Source organism: Coregonus clupeaformis, chromosome 14 (genome assembly GCF_020615455.1).
Source record: "Coregonus clupeaformis isolate EN_2021a chromosome 14, ASM2061545v1, whole genome shotgun sequence".
NCBI lineage: Eukaryota > Metazoa > Chordata > Actinopteri > Salmoniformes > Salmonidae > Coregonus > Coregonus clupeaformis.
In genome coordinates, this window is record NC_059205.1 from 34,725,558 (window position 1) to 34,738,948 (window position 13,391).

The 13,391-nt window shown below is 41.8% G+C and overlaps 1 long non-coding RNA gene across 1 annotated transcript; it reads left to right on the forward strand.

Annotated features, from left to right (window-relative positions):
- Positions 1–2,888: 2,888 nt before the first annotated feature.
- Positions 2,889–9,923, forward strand: LOC121581519. The gene is made up of 4 exons (XR_006003215.2): positions 2,889–2,964; positions 6,210–6,276; positions 8,473–8,519; positions 8,721–9,923. It is a non-coding gene; the product is annotated as an uncharacterized LOC121581519 (long non-coding RNA).
- Positions 9,924–13,391: the final 3,468 nt, after the last annotated feature.

Below are 13,391 nucleotides of genomic sequence, written 5' to 3' on the forward strand. Positions count from 1 at the left end.
CAGCGGTTGGAACCAAAAATCTCAAATTTGAACTCATCAGACCAAAGGACAGATTTCCACCGGTCTAATGTCCATTGCTCGTGTTTCTTGGCCCAAGCAAGTCTCTTCTTCTTTATTGGTGTCCTTTAGTAGTGGTTTATTTGCAGCAATTCGACCATGAAGGCCTGATTCACACAGTCTCCTCTGAACAGTTGATGTTGAGATGTGTCTGTTACTTGAACTCTCAAGTATTTATTTGTGCTGCAATCTGAGGTGCAGTTATTCTAAGGAACTTATCCTCTGCAGCAGAGGTAACTCTGTGTCTTCCTTTCCTGTGGCGGTCCTCATGAGAGCCAGTTTCATCATAGCGCTTGATGGTTTTTGCGACTGCGCTTGAAGAAACTTTCAAAGTTCTTGAAGTTTTCCGTATTGACTGACCTTCATGTCTTAAAGTAAGGATGGACTGTCGTTTCTCTTTGCTTATTTGAGGTGTTCTTGCCGTAAAATGGACTTGGTCTTTTACCAAATAGGTCTATCTTCTGTATACCCACCGTACCTTGTCACAACACAACTGATTGGCTGAAATGGATTAAGAAGGAAAGAAATTCCACAAATTAACATTTAACAAGGCACACATGTTAATTAAAATGCATTCCAGGTGACTACCTCATGAAGCTGGTTGAGAGAATGCCAAGAGTGTGCAAAGCTGTCATCAAGCCAAAGGGTGTCTATTTGAAGAATCTCAAATATAAAATATATTTTGATTTGTTTAACACTTTTTTGGTTACTACATGATTACATATGTGTTATTTCATAGTTTTGATGTCTTCACTATTATTCTACAATGTAGAAAATAGTAAAGATAAAGAAAAACCCTGGAATGAGTAGGTGTGTCCAGACTTTTGACTGGTACTGTATATATATATATTATTGTTATTATTATTATTATTATTATTATTATATATGTTTTTAAAGGAATTGTGTGGTAGCCCATATGGGACTGGCCATCTATCCTAAAAAGTTTAGCTCGTAGGAATGCAATGCGCTGCAGCCCCACAATGAAGCAACCCCAGTCTGTATGACACTTCAATATAATGTCCATTGTTCATTAATTGGCATTGAGTCATCATTGTCTAAATGTCCTGGACCATAGGGTGCAGTGGTCTAGCTGTGCCACTAGAGATCCTGGTTCGAATCCAGGCTCTGTCGTAGCACAATTGGCCCAGCATTGTCCAGGGTAGGGGAGGGAATGGCCGGCAGGGATGTAGCTCAGTTGGTAGAGCATGGCATTTGCAACACCAGGGTTGTGGGTTCGATTCCCATGGGGGGCCAGTATGAAAAATAAAAAAAATAATGTATGCACTCACTAACTGTAAGTCGCTCTGGATAAGAGCGTCTGCTAAATGACAAAAATTTAAATGTAAAATAGGGAATATAATAACAACTAAGTCCAATGTTCAGCAATAATAATAATAATAATAATAATAATAATAATAATAATAATATTGTTCCTTTTATTCAATTGATGGGGTGTTGTCATCGTCTTAGGCTGAGGGCAGCATCACAGCCATTGGCTAGGCTGCGTGATTGTGCGTGGATAGCATACCTGAATATTGAGCCAGTCAAATTGGGGATAGCCTAGATTTGTCTAGATCTGTTGGCTCGTTCCCTTGTGTGTTGTGCTTTTCTAAGAAGTCTTGAGAACGTGTGTGTTGTGTTCTGGAAGGTCAAGAGGAGTTTTGCCAGGTGGATGAAGCCGCATCCTCAGGTTTAGCTTATGTAGCTGGGATCTCATCTCTTTTTCGGTCGTCCTCTGTTTTAGCAGTTCGGCTCTCCAATCTGGGTAGATGCTGATCGTCTTCTCCACATAGGTCAGAGCCCTCGATTCCACTGCAAGGCAAACAATTTGCTGTTTGACTTCAAAACTGTGGATTCGTACGATCATACACCGAGATCCGTTGTGGAGAGGACCTGTGCGGTGCCCAATGTTTATCAGCGGCATGGGACCCAGCTTCTCCTTCCCAAACAGTTCATAGAAAAGATTGCTCATGAAGGAAGTTGGGTTGCCCATTTCCACAGCAGTTTCAAGTCCTCTGACCAGCACATCTTTTTTAATTTTTTAGGAGATTGATTTCCCCTTCTAGCTTAGTTTGCGCTGTTTTCAGGTCATGGAGTCGCCCCTCTGTCACATTGGCCGCTGTTTCCAAACTTTCCACTTTAGTTGAGTAGATATCCACTTTAGAAGTGACCAGTGCAAGATATTCATTTATTGGTTTTGATTGCAAGTCGAGGGCAGAAGTAATTTCCTCACAAACAATTTCTCGGCTAGTAGTGGCCAACTCTTTGTGTTGTCGGGTGTTGAGCCACCATGTTCCCACAGGTGAATTGTGAACGGAGAGAATATGCCAGCTACTGGAGTGAAACAGACCTGCTATTGTTCCTTGTACTACAGTGAACGTCTCACACCATAATGTGATGTTATATGTTGACAATTATTTGAAAATAAGTGTTAATTCATAATTATTTTGCAAAAGAAAGCCATGAGAAAGCCAAGTGTTTAAAAGCATGCCACCGGAACCGGAATAATTATTAAGACACTTGTTTTTGTGTACTGTATCAGTTTTTCTTATCACTTGTCTGAGAGTCTTTTCGGAGTAGAGGTTCCACGCCCTGTATCATATTATTCTAGTTCTTGTGTAACGGTCTTTGGCTGCGTTCCAGGCCGACTACATTGCAGATGTTGCATGGCTTCAACCAAAGGTTGAGTGCCATGTCGACTGTGTAACCAGGCATCAGATTTTTATATCATGATGATATCATGATGTTGTATAATGATTAGTTAAACATAAATCTAGTAGTGCGACTCCACCTCCTGCTATTTTAAAAGGGTTTGTTCTTGGTTGTAAATGCAACAGTAGAAGGTGTTTGTACAGGATCCATTTTGAGACAACGTAACAATCTTCAAACCAGACAGGAGTGAATAAAGTGAGTATCTCAGATTAAATAGAAGGACAGAGCAGAAAGAGTGAATACCTACCTGTAGGGTATGAATAGTATTAAAAGCTACTAGCCTACTTCAGATATGAGAGGAAGAGGGAAGGGTATCTGATAAATGACTCAAATGGAAATGGAAGGGAATTGGTATACAATGTTGAGAGAAGGTTTGTGAACAGTTTAGGATTTTCTGTATCTGCATAAATTTAACCTAAAATGTGATCAGACAAACAGCACATAACATCATCCAGACAAAGATTAATCTATATAAAAGCAACACGTCAGTAAGGAACAGGAAAACATTATAGTGCAATAAGTGAAATTACAGGGCCATTACAGTTACAAAAATACTTTAAGTAAAACAACATGCTTCCTGACATAAAGCATTGGGTGACAAGAAACTACAGGTCTCAACAATCTGTTCATCTATTGTCCTCTAGGGACACCAGGTACAGGAGTTGTAGGTTGGCCATGTTCAGTACTACATTTCGGGACTGGGCTTGTAAGTGTTTTCATTTCGAGCTAGAAGAGTGTAGATAAAATGGCAGTTTTCCCAAAATGGCCTTACGCCTCGATCACACCGACGGCGTCATTGTGTTTTGGTACACCAGAAGTACATTCATTTCCAATGGAATGCTGCGTTTTCCTTGCAGCATTGCGTTGCAAAGGCAGTTGCAGTGCGTTCTGTGTGGTGCATACGTTGGATTTATCGAACGTATGCGTCAAACTGTATGCGTAGACGGCTTGACAGAAATGGTAGCAGAAGGTGACTGTTGAACTTTTGTTGCACATTTACTGTATCCAGATGATGCTGCGTACCATTTTGCGCAATGACGCTGTCGGTGTGATCAAGGCGTTAGAAATAAGATTTGAGTTTGGGTGTTGCACACTCCAAAGTCAAACCAAATTTATGGCATTATGATCGGGTTGCGTGCAGCTGTGCTCCGAATTGATGATTACTTGGGTGCTGCCAGCTGTGGGCAAGTGGGCAGGATTAAAAACACCCAAGGAAAACTGTTGAATATCCTTAATTCCGTGACATGCTATTTTTTCCTATCATCTCACAAATCTGTTTTGAACAAGAATGACTTTATGACCAAAATTATCCTATTTACACTTTGTAGTACATTTTTCACTAGAATAAATGTTTCTGTCTCAAATCGATGCCACATAGGCCGCTTTCAAAAGGAGAATTTTCTATTTTGGTTCAGTTGGTCTTTAAATGCACTGACACCACAACTACATGACAAAAGAAGACAAACGGTTTACTTACAGTAACTGTTACCCTTCGTGGGATAGGAAATTGTTGATGTTATAATGTAAACAAATTTACATGTCAGAAAAGAAAGCCGACACGAAAAATCCACATATCTAGGTCAATTGCAAAAAAAGTATATCTTTCCCTAATTTCAAATAAATATGCATTGGTTAATTCTAGAGCGATCTACGGTATGTTGATGTTCACAATAGGTGGGTGCTATTTTGGTACAAAACATTTCTGCCTTGTTTTTAATATTCTGCATCACTTCAATCATGAATAAGTAGCCTAATCAAAGATGGTAAATAAATTAAGATGAACTCAAGCCATTTACCAACAAAAAATTCAAGGTTCCGGGCCTCCCGAGTGGCGCAGCGGTCTAAGGCACTGCATCGCAGAGCTAGAGGCATCACTACAGACCCGGGTTCGATCCCAGGCTGTGTTGCATGAGGTGGCACACAATTGGCCCAGTGTCGTCCGGGTTAGGGGAGGGTTTGGCTGGCCGGGATGTCCTTGTCCCATCTCGCTCTAGAGACTCCTTGTGGCGGGCCGGGTGCATGCGCGCTGACTTTGGTCGACAGTTGTACGGTGTTTCCTCCGACACATTGGTGCGGCTGGCTTCCGGGTTAAGCGAGCAGTGTGTCAAGAAGCAGTGCAGTTTGGTAGGGTCGTGTTTCGGAGGATGCATGGCTCTCGACCTTCGCCTCTCCCAAGTCCGTACGGGAGTTGCAGCGATGGGACAGGACTGTAACTGCTAATTGGATATCACGAAAAAGGGGTAAAAAGTACCAAAAGAAATTCAGGTTCCTGTCTGTGTAAGTGGGTGTTCATGCTTTCCCACGCGAGCTCACTGTTTCTCACACGAGAGAGGGAACAGCTAGCTCTAGTCTACCTATTGTCCCCTCCCCGCTCGCCCCACCCGCCTTACCCCGACCAGACATGTTTTGCCAGTGAGATGTCTCGCTCTGGGGCATACTCGTATTCATAATCATATCCTTCTCTTTACAGACAGCCAGTTTAGTTATTTAGACCATGTAGAACCTCACACGACTGACTGACATGAGAAAGATGCGTGCTGGCACCCGAATATTACTTTTTTCCCGATCAGATAATAAAAAATAATACTTCACAACGGTATCCAGAAAATTGTCCATATCAGCACACCCCTAGTTTTTTATGTTTATACCGTTGTGGCTAGATAGAGTAGGCCTACAGCGCCATCTAGCGGTGGCGTTGGGGACAACAGTTGTTGACAACTGTAGCGTTGTAGCTAAGCCTAACCCTAACCCTTTTCCTAACTTTAACCTCCTTCTCCTAAACCGCTATGTTAATTCACCTAACCTGCTGCGTTAGTTCTCCTTACCGCCCACGCTAATTCACCTAACCTGCCATGTAAATTATCCTAACATGACACGTTAATTATCCTAAGCTGCCACATTAGTTATCCTGACATGCTATGTACTGTAAACAAACCATCTGTGGTGACCAATCATTAGAATCACCATCTGCTAAATGGCATATATTATTACCACACTGGGAGATTGTGAGGGGGTGGTTACAAGTTCTCTTTGAGGCGGTACCTTAGAAAGAGCTTGTTGGATAGAGAGAAATGTCATGCTAATTTATGATTAATTGTTATTTCCAAATGTTATAATTCAATCAATATAATAACAAAACATATAAAAGAGCCATATGTGGTTTAAAAACGTTGGCATGTATAATTTCTAAGAAAATATTTGACATTCCGTGATATTTGACATTCCATTGAATACCTGAATTCCCACCAAAATGTCTGGATTCCATTGATTTTCTGTCTCTTATTATACAATTGTTTATTTGCAATAAAAATAAATATTTGCTGTTTTTTTTTAATTCAAGAAGAGTTGAGTATCTTACGCCATTATGCAGCTGTTACATTTATCAGAACTGTATTTTTGACCTTTTATCAATTTTGATGACCGTTGTTGAAATCATCCAGGAGACTCTGCAGAGGGACTACTTTCAACTGCTCTCATGGATCCCACATATAAACAGAAGAAGGTGAAGTAAGTAATAAGAATACAGATGTCCTGTGATGTCATATACAGTGGGGAAAAAAAGTATTTAGTCAGCCACCAATTGTGCAAGTTCTCCCACTTAAAAAGATGAGAGAGGCCTGTCATTTTCATCATAGGTACACGTCAACTATGACAGACAAAATGAGGAAAAAAAATAAGTTTATTTGCAAATTATGGTGGAAAATAAGTATTTGGTCAATAACAAAAGTTTCTCAATACTTTGTTATATACCCTTTGTTGGCAATGACACAGGTCAAACGTTTTCTGTAAGTCTTCACAAGGTTTTCACACACTGTTGCTGGTATTTTGGCCCATTCCTCCATGCAGATCTCCTCTAGAGCAATGATGTTTTGGGGCTGTCGCTGGGCAACACAGACTTTCAACTCCCTCCAAAGATTTTCTATGGGGTTGAGATCTGGAGACTGGCTAGGCCACTCCAGGACCTTGAAATGCTTCTTACGAAGCCACTCCTTTGTTGCCCGGGCGGTGTGTTTGGGATCATTGTCATGCTGAAAGACCCAGCCACGTTTCATCTTCAATGCCCTTGCTGATGGAATGAGGTTTTCACTCAAATTCTCACGATACATGGCCCCATTCTTTCTTTCCTTTACACGGATCAGTCGTCCTGGTCCCTTTGCAGAAAAACAGCCCCAATGCATGATGTTTCCACCCCCATGCTTCACAGTAGGTATGGTGTTCTTTGGATGCAACTCAGCATTCTTTGTCCTCCAAACACGACGAGTTGAGTTTTTACCAAAAAGTTCTATTTTGGTTTCATCTGACTATATGACATTCTCCCAATCCTCTTCTGGATCATCCAAATGCACTCTAGCAAACTTCAGACGGGCCTGGACATGTACTGGCTTAAGCAGGGGGACACGTCTCGCACTGCAGGATTTGAGTCCCTGGCGGCGTAGTGTGTTACTGATGGTAGGCTTTGTTACTTTGGTCCCAGCTCTCTGCAGGTCATTCACTAGGTCCCCCGTGTGGTTCTGGGATTTTTGCTCACCGTTCTTGTGATCATTTTGACCCCACGGGGTGAGATCTTGCGTGGAGCCCCAGATCGAGGGAGATTATCAGTGGTCTTGTATGTCTTCCATTTCCTAATAATTGCTCCCACAGTTGATTTCTTCAAACCAAGCTGCTTACCTATTGCAGATTCAGACTTCCCAGCCTGGTGCAGGTCTACAATTTTGTTTCTGGTGTCCTTTGACAGCTCTTTGGTCTTGGCCATAGTGGAGTTTGGAGTGTGACTGTTTGAGGTTGTGGACAGGTGTCTTTTATACTGATAACAAGTTCAAACAGGTGCCATTAATACAGGTAACGAGTGGAGGACAGAGGAGCCTCTTAAAGAAGAAGTTACAGGTCTGTGAGAGCCAGAAATCTTGCTTGTTTGTAGGTGACCAAATACTTATTTTCCACCATAATTTGCAAATAAATTCATTAAAAATCCTACAATGTGATTTTCTGGTTTTTTTTCCTCAATTTGTCTGTCATAGTTGACGTGTACCTATGATGAAAATGACAGGCCTCTCTCATCTTTTTAAGTGGGAGAACTTGCACAATTGGTGGCTGACTAAATACTTTTTTGCCCCACTGTAGGTGTAAATCATAGAATGTAAAAAATATGAACAAAGCCATCGATGACGTCACCCCATTGTTTCCTATGTGGCGTATTTGAAGATCAGGAAGTCTTGTTTTGGCGTGTCGCCATATTGCTACATGGAGGAGGTTTTTTAAACATTGCATGCGTAGTTTGAGCTACTCTAGGAAGTTACGTTGCAGGCTAGCTCAGTGCTGCCCCCTCTCACTGAGTATCTTAAGTTAAAGGCCGACCAGGGTACTGCAGGCTTCCATTAGCAACTAAATTATCCTTATCATCGTCTGTGTGTGGTTTTAAAGTAATCGGTTCAAGGACATACTTCTGGTGAAATAGGAGCAAGTATTGGTACCATGATTGTCTTCAGAATTATTATGTTTTTATATCCACGAATATTGATTGCGAAGCTCGCCATACTCCCATTGACTATAATGGGGGATCTTGCTTTCTGAAAACATGCCTGCAGTACACCAGTCGGCCTTGAACTTGAAATCCTCAATGAGAGGGGGCAATCATTCTCCCCTGGTCTAAATGTTTGCTGCTCTATTAGGAATTTGTCACTCAACAACTTGTTTATCCTACAGTGTGGATCATGGTGGAGAGTGCATGCTGAAATCAGGGCCGAAAATATGTAAGTCCCTTTAATTGTAATCAACTGCATATTCAGAACTTAAACCCATGAAGTGACATACAACATAGAAGCCCCGACTGGCCACTTGCTAAATCAGGCATGTGTTATGATGTAATCATTACATAATCAGAGTTAGAAGTCTACTTTCAAACATGACTGCACTATTACAAATGACAATATGAGTATTAAAATTGTTCACAGATGCCTGTCAGCTCACCCTGGACCCAAACACCACAAACCCAAACCTGTTACTGTCTGAGGGGAACAGGAAGGTGACATGGGTGGAAGGGGAGGAGCATTATGAAGACCATCTAGACAGATTTGACTATCATCCCCAAGTTCTCTGCAGAGAAAGCTTATCTAGGTCTCGCTTTTACTGGGAGGTGGAGTGGCATAGTGGTAACACTGTCATTGGTGTGGTGTACAAAGGAATTAGTAGGAAGAGTGAGGGGTGGGACAGCAGGATTGGAGCTAATAGGATGTCCTGGAGTTTGTACTGCTCTGATAATGGTTATTACTTTTACCATGCTGGACTCCCTAGAAGCCCCATCCCTGGCTGTGTTTCCCACAGAGTTGGTGTGTATCTGGACTGGCCAGCTGGTACTTTGTCCTTTTATAGTGTGTCCTCCTCTGGTGAACTAAATCACATCCACACATACTACACCACATTCACTGAACCAGTCTATCCTGGGTTTAGGATTTATAAAGACTCTTCTTTGTCATTGTGTCATCTGGAGTAAGTCATGAGACCTCACCTGCAAACAATATACTGTTTATATACTGTATACATACTGTCTAGCGAACATACTCTTCTATGCCATGTGAATGCACAGCTCTATGTGCGTTACGCATAGAGAATACCCCCACACACACAACTGATTTCCTCTGAGTTGACTCTCTCTCCCTGCGACCACAATGGGTCCGTCCGAAATGGTACCATATTCACTATATACTACTGCACTACTTTTGACCAGTCCTATGGACCCTGATCGAAAGTAGTGCACTACATATGGAATAGTGTGTCATTTCGGGGAAACACTCTCGCCCTGTGACCACAAGGTGTCCCCACTCCCTCACAGAAACAGATAGATTTACCGTTTTATTTGAATGGCTTTGGTGCAATTTTCACAACGCTTTGTACAAAACTCAAAACCAATCATCAAAAAGGCAGTTGTTTCCAAACTCTAAGCACATTTTCGATTGACTAAGATTATGTATGTCAACTTTTAGAAATGTTTATTTTTACTTTTTGAAAATAATCATATTAATGGACCAAAATACAACAAAAAAATCTAGATTTATAAGTAAATGCAAAAATGTAATTTTAACCTGTGGCGCCAGGCCTTAATCCGACTGCTCTTAATTGATAATAACTTAACTTAATAAAAACGTATAGATTTTAAATTGGCTTGTCTGCTACAGATTTTTTGGAACTGCGTGATTAACATTTGTTTGTAAAGTATAATCATATAAAGTATGATACAGTGCCTTGCAAAAGTGTTCATCACCCTTGGCGTTTTTCCTATTTTGTTGCATTACAACCTGCAATTTAAATTGATTTTTATTTGGATTTCATGTAATGGACATACACAAAATGGTCCAAATTGGTGAAGTGAAATGAAAGAAATAACTTGTTTCAAAAAATTCTAAAAAATAAATAACGGAAAAGTGGTGTGTGCATATGTATTCACCCCCTTTGCTATGAAGCCCCTAAATAAGATCTGGTGCAACCAATTACCTTCAGAAGTCACATAATTAGTTAAATAAAGTCCACCTGTGTGCAATCTAAGTGTCACATGATCTGTCACATGATCTCAGTATATATACACCTGTTCTGAAAGGCCCCAGAGTCTGCAACAGCACTAAGCAAGGGGCACCACCAAGCAAGCGGCACCATGAAGACCAAGGAGCTCTCCAAACAGGTCAGGGACAAAGTTGTGGAGAAGTACAGATCAGGGTTGGGTTATAAAAAATATCAGAAACTTTGAACATCCCACGGAGCACCATTAAATTGAAAGAATATGGCACCACAACAAACCTGCCAAGAGAGGGCCGCCCACCAAAGCTCACGGACCAGGCAAGGAGGACATTAATCAGAGAGGCAACAAAGAGACCAAAGATAACCCTGAAGGAGCTGCAAAGCTCCACAGCGGAGAATGGAGTATCTGTCCATAGGACTACTTTAAGCCTTACACTCCACAGAGCTGGGCTTTACGGAAGAGTGGCCAGAAAAAAGCCTTTGCTTAAAGAAAAAAATATGCAAACAAAAGGCATGTGGGAGACTCCCCAAACATATGGAAGAAGGTACTCTGGTTAGATGAGACTAAAATTGAGCTTTTCCACCATCAAGGAAAGGGCTATGTCGGGGGGGTGAATAGTTATGCATGCTCAAGTTTTCTGTTTTTATTGTCTTATTTATTGTTTGTTTCACAAAAAAAATGATTTTGCATCTTCAAAGTGGTAGGCATGATGTGTAAATCAAATGATACAAACCCTCCCCCAAAAATATTTTAATTCCAGGTTGTAAGGCAACAAAATAGGAAAAATGCCAAGGGGGGTGAATACTTTCGCAAGCCACTGTATATGCTGTAATGTACTATTATGATGATGACTTATGATTTTACTTCACAGAAAGTTGGAAAAAATCTATTGAAAGATAAGAGATGTACTGTATGTAATGCATCCCATATACAGTAAACATGTATCCAAAATTCAGTTGCTGCGTGGGTTTTGATGGGGTGTGGGGGGGTTTCACCCTGCTTTGCTAAAATTGCATTTGCCAATAGGGTAATGCATGCCAATTTAGTAGCAGACACTTTTATCCGAAGTGACAACCGTGAGTCCATACATTTGTCTATGTGACCCTGTTGGAATCAAACCCACAACTCTGGTGTTGCTAGTGCCATGTGCTTACTAACTAAGCCACGCAGTACCACTAAAATACATAAGTACAATGCCATACCATACTGGGTCACACTTTATTTGGATAGTCCATCTGTAGATGCTCTACAGATGGTCATACTATCAACAAACTATTTTACATTTGACATTTTAGTCATTTAGCTGACTCAACTATCTGTTGATAAGCAAGTGCTTGCTAAGGTTACGGTTAGGTTTATGGTAAGTTTAGGGTTAGGATAAGGGTTAGGCTATCTCTCCCACCTTCACCCTCTCCCTCTCTCCCCTCACTCTCCCCCTACCCTCTCTCCCTCCTCCCTCCTCCCCCCTCCATTCTCTCTCCTTCCTTCTTTCCCTCCTTCCCACTCCTCTCATCTATCTCTCCCTCTACTTCCTCTCTTTCCCTCCTCTCTCCCACCTCCACAGACAGGATATTGATGCATAGATATGTGTCAAGGGCATTGACCCATAAGTCAATACATTGCATTCAAGGCCAAAGAAGTTGGTGATACAGCTACAATGGGTAAATTGGTGAAAGACTCACAGATAGACGTATCCACTCGCAGGCAGACAGGCAGGTAGACAGGCAGGTAGACAGACATGTAGACAGACAGACACAGACAGTTTCAAGTCATTTTTTTTTTCAACCAATATCGTCTTCAGAATTCATTCTAACGAGGCTCTTAGTTTCTAGAACTTCAAGACCATTTAATCCAATGGAGGTAAAAAAAATGCTTATGGGTTGATTGACTTCACATTTCATATGCCGGGTCATGACAGTGCCCCAGTCACAAATTATGTACAATTTGGGAAGATCTAACCTTTTTAACCCTTTGGAAACCGCCCCTATGACCCCCAATTAAGTCACTTCCTGCTGGAATTCAATGTACGGCCTTCCGGGGACACTCTTTAACAATGCCCTGCGTTTCATGTTAAGAATTGAACGTTCTACAGTGGATTTGTAACTGCTGGGAGAGAATGAAGGACTATTAAGCTACTTCCTGTTGCCACAGGAAGCTGAAAATCAACACAGGGCATCCCTATAAGATCACAATGGGTTGTGTTGAAGGACAGTTAGCTAGCTCAATCGCAGTCTACAGGGGTGTCATGGTTATGTGAGGGCTGTAGGTAATGCTTTTCTATGGAAGCAAGTTATCAATGTGAAAAGTTAATTTCACATGGTCAGGTGTAGGGGGCCCCCCAATGTACCAAATACCAAAGAAAATTCATTCTCTTACACTATAAAACATGGCAAATGTATATATAATATGATATATATTATATGATTTAATTAAATCCTGGAATTGGTCTGAGCTGGTGTCGCTTATTTTATAAAGCAATGTACAGCTGTGTCTGTCTCTATACCCCCTTGAGGGGCCCGCTGGTGATTTGCAATGCCATAACCTTGCCCTTGTATGTTAATTTAGCAGAAAATACACTCTTATATTCCCATGCCCTTATGACAGTCAAGACACCTATTTTATAGTAAGAATATAATGGAATATATAACATGTCTCTGCCAGGCCGGTTCCCCTCTCCACTGGGGTTCTCTGCCTCTAACCCTGTTGCAGGGGCTGAGTCACTGGCTTGCTGGTGCTCTTTCATGCCGTCCCTGGGAGGGGTGCGTCACTTGAGTGGGTTGAGTTACTGACGTGATCTTCCTGTCTGGGTTGGCGCCCCCCCCCTTGGTTTGTGCTGTGGTGGAGACCTCTGTGGGCTATACTCGGCCTTGTCTCAGGATTGTAAGTTGGTGGTTGGGGATATCCCTCTAGTGGTGCGGGGGCTGTGCTTTGGCGGAGTGGGTGGGGTTATATCCTTCCTGTTTGGCCCTGTCCGGGGTTTCTTCGGATGGGGCCACAGTGTCTCCGGGACCGCTCCTGTCTCAGCCTCCAGTATTTATGCTGCAGTAGTTTATGTGTCGGGGGCTGGGGTTAGTTGGTTATACCTGGAGTACTTCTCCTGTCTTATCCAGTG